Here is a 4,229-nt window from a genome sequence, read left to right as displayed (position 1 = left end):
CTGAGACAAAGCATAAAAATTAAATGCTATATTGCACATATATATATATATATATATAGGGTGTTTCAGAACTTTGGGACACGGGCTCCGTAGGGACATAGAGCTAAGTGAGAAGAACAAAAAAGTCCTGTACCATAATGTGAAAATCGTAATAGTTTTTTAATTATAATAGCGCAAAGTTAGGCGTTTTCCACGCCCAGCGCAGCCTATAAACGCTCCGCGGCAAGCTGTGTGCGTGGGGGCTGAGCGGTAACGCAGCTCGCGTTGACCGTCGCGCGGCGTCAAAGCGCCAAGACGCCATTGCGACAGTCAGCGCGAGACGCGTTATCGCTCAGCCCCCACGCACACAGCTTGCCGCGGAGCGTCTATAGGCCGCGATGGGCGTGGAAAACGCCAAATTTTATGCGGTTATTACTAAAAAACTATTACGATTTTCACGTTATGGTACAGGACTTTTTTGTTCTTCTCACTTAGCTCTATGTCCCTACGGAGCTTATGTCCCAAAGTTCCACTCCGTGGCAAGCTATGTGCGTAGGGGCTGAGCGATAACGCGTCTCGCGCTGACTGTCGCAATGGCGTCTTGGTGCTTTGACGCCGCGCGACGATCAGCGCGAGACGCGTTATCGCCCAGCCCCTACGCATACAGCTTGTCGCGGAGCGTCTATAAGCCGCGCTGGGCGTGGGAAACGCCAAACTTTGCGCTGTTATAATTAAAAAACTATTACGATTTTCACATTATGGTACAGGACTTTTTTGTTCCTCTCACTTAGCTCTATGTCCCTACGGAGCCCGTGTCCCAAAGTTCTGAGACACCCTGTATACAGGGTATTTAAAAGCTTATCATGCAGACGAAAGTTGGAGATAGATTGAGTGTAGCCGAGAAGAAGAGTCATATACCATAATGTCAAATTGGCAATAGTTACCGAGTTATTAATTAAAACATGTGAGCCAACGAGCGCGTAGAGAGCGGAGGGCGGCCGCAGTAAGCACGTAGACATTTGATACAAGCGGAGTCAGCGAATGACGGTAGGCGAGCGCGCGCGGCGAGGGGCAACGTAAGCGACAAGAGGCGTGCGCGCGCGACGAGGGACGAGCGAGCGCAAGCGACAAGAGGCGAGCGAGCGCGATGAGGAGCGAGCGAGCGCGAACGACGAGGAGCGAGCGAGCTTTATCTTTATAGCTTTTTCCTTATAGCTCGCTCGCTCTTCGTCGCGCTCGCTCGCCTCTTGTCGCTTGCGCTCGCTCGCTCCTCGACGTTCGCGCTCGCTCGCTCCTCGTCGCGCGCGTTCGCCTCTTGTTGTTTACGTTGCCCCTCGCCGCGCGCGCTCGCCTATCGTCACTCGCTGACTCCGCCTGTATCAAATGTCTATGTGCTTACTGCGGTCGCCCTCCGCTCTCTACGCGCTCGTTGGCTCACATGTTTTAATTAATAACTCGATAACTATTGCCAATTTGACATTATGGTACATGACTTTTCTTCTCGGCTACATCCAATCTATCTCCAACTTTCGTCTGCATGATCAGCTATCAAACACCCTGTATATATATATACAGGGTGGTTGATTATAAGTTGCCAACCCGAAATGTGAAGGTAGATTGGGTTAAGATAAACATAAAAGTCCCATACCATTTTGCGAGATTCGCAATAATTATCGAGTTATTAATGACAGAAATCTGAGGAATGGGAGCGCGTCAACATAGATAGTTGGAGAAGCGTTGCAGCTGCTTAGGCCGCAGCGCGGCCCAGTTGATCCAGAAACTGATGCCGGTGTGCGGCGAGGGGAAAGATAATGCGCTGCTATTCGTTGTTTTATCTCGCCGGACCTACGTCTCACCGCACGCCGCCAACAGTTGCTAGGTCGAGTGGGCCGCGCTGTAGCCTGAGTAGCTGCAACGCTTCTCCAATCATCTATGTCGGCGCGTTCCCATTCCTCAGATTTCTGTCATTAATAACTCGATAATTATTGCGAATCTCGCAAAACGGTATGGGACTTTTATATTTATCTTAACCCAATCTACCTTCACATTTCGGGTTGGCAAATTATAATCTACCACCCTGTATATTGGGTCTGGGAAAAAGTTCGTGGCGTTTTTTTAGTAAAATTCAACTGGTTTTCTTATAGTGTGAAAATGAATTTATTTAAACCAAATATGCTCCATTATTATCGACAATGTTTCGCCACTTTTCGGGTAAAGCCATGATGCTATCGGTGAAGAACTTCTGTAGTTTCTGGTTGAAAAGCTGTATCAAGTGGTTTTCACAGGCTTCTTTTGAAACCAGCTTAATTCCATTGAGAGAGTTCTGCAGAGATCAGAACAAGTGATAGTCAGAGGGTGCTATGTCTGGACTATACGGTGGATGTATCAAAATTTCCCAACCAAGCTCTCGCAGTTTTTGACGGGTCATAAAAGAAGTGTGTGGTCGGGCGTTGTCATGATGGAAGACAACACCTTTCCTATTATTCAATTCGGGCCGTTTTCTTTCAATTGTCTGGCGTAATCTCTCTAGTTGTCCACAGTAGAGTTGAGAATCAATTGTCTGACCAACTGGAAGTAGCTCATGGTGGACGATTCCCTTCCAGTCCCACCACATACACAGCATGACCTTTTTCGGCGTCAATCCTGGCTTCGCGAAGCTTCGCTTGTGATGGCTCACCATCCCTTATCTACGATCTTTTACGCTTCCGATTGTCGTACGTGATCCATTTTTCATCACCGGTTATGACACGTTTCAGAAATGGTTCGATTTCATTGCGTTTCAGCAGCGCATCGTAGATGTTAATTCGGTCTATCATGTTTTTCGCGCTCGACTCATGAGGAACCCATACATCGAGCTTCTTTTTGTAGCCAGCTTTGTGTAAATGGTTCAAAACAGTTTTGTGGTCAATGCCTAGCTCCATACCAATATCGACACTGATATGCTTATCTTGCTGGACTTTTTCAAGAATTTCATCAGCTTTTTCATTGATTGGATGACCAGAGCGTGACTCACTCACCTTTCACATCAAAATTACCAGAACGAAAGCGAGCGAACCATTTCCGCGCAGCAGATTTTGATAAAGTACCTTCACCGTACACAGCACAAATTTTCTCACAAGCCTGCGCAGCGTTCTTCCCTTTGTCGTAATAATATTGCAAAATATAGCGCAATTTTTCATTACCTTTCTCCATTTTCAAACGCAAACAACTTTCCAACCACTGCACCAATTTCGATGTTTATACACTCAAAGCAATGCTCGAAGTGTCACCTTTCCAACGAGTGTTTAGTGGTGTCGCTGCGATCTGTTTCCTGAGTTATTTGCAATTGACGTCATCTATCGGGAAAAACGCTACGAATTTTTTCCCAGACCCAATAAATATATAATCACACAGACTCTGATTTTTTAAATATTTTGTCCACAGTCATTCCTACTGAATTTATGTGAAACACTTTGTACATTCTCAATCTTGGTCTGTAATAAACGGATTCGATCATCGGTGGTAAACAGAATGAAAATCGATGAGTAAATCCGTTAGATATGAGTGCTTGTAGTTCCTTGCCTCGAAACATTTTGAATTGGTTTTAGCACGGAAATTAATGATTTTTAAATAAAAATTTCGAATAAAAGTGACTTCGACCTAAAACCCACTAATGTTAAAATTTTGTGGGTGTGTCATTTAAAAAAACGAAGTTGGTGCCTCCCACGCCGCAAAGGGGTAATTGCGAAAAATGAAAACAAGTCCACGTGAAAGGGCATATATCGAGTCGAAAAAACTGAATCTAAAAACATTAAAATCCATCTGGTCGTTTTAGAGATATTGAGCTGTTTTGGTCCACCCTGTATATATATCAATATTAATATCGTAAGATTTAATAGAATGCAATGCTATAATAGTCACAAGTAACTGGTAATTATAATATTAATATCAGGTGTAGTAAAAAGAAATCCATTATTTTTCCAATAGATGGCTTTAGTTATCTGTATCTCGCGTTGTATAAGTCCGATCGGGTTCCACTAGATGGTGTTAGAAAGATGAGATTTCGTACTAAAAAAACTTTTCTAACAGTTTTGTGATTAGTTGACTCAGTTTTGTTTGAGCGCGCGTCAAAGATGGACACTAGCAAAGAGAAAATACGCTATATTTTACAGTTTTTTCTTCGATAAAGGCGAAAACGCAAGCCAGGCAGCTGAAAATGTGAATAGTGTTTATGGTCCTGATACTGTAACAGCCAATCACGCGCAATTTTG

At 44.3% G+C, this 4,229-nt stretch overlaps 1 protein-coding gene across 3 annotated transcripts in view; it reads right to left on the bottom strand.

Annotated features, from left to right (window-relative positions):
- Gdi (GDP dissociation inhibitor) overlaps positions 1 to 4,229 on the bottom strand; it is a 43,698-nt gene that overhangs the window by 2,340 nt on the left and 37,129 nt on the right. The gene's annotated exons all lie outside the window — the stretch shown is intronic.

The sequence above is a fragment of the Harpegnathos saltator genome, unplaced genomic scaffold (genome assembly GCF_003227715.2).
Source record: "Harpegnathos saltator strain DR-91 unplaced genomic scaffold, Hsal_v8.6 scaffold260, whole genome shotgun sequence".
NCBI lineage: Eukaryota > Metazoa > Arthropoda > Insecta > Hymenoptera > Formicidae > Harpegnathos > Harpegnathos saltator.
This window is presented reverse-complemented; position numbering and strand designations above follow the sequence as displayed.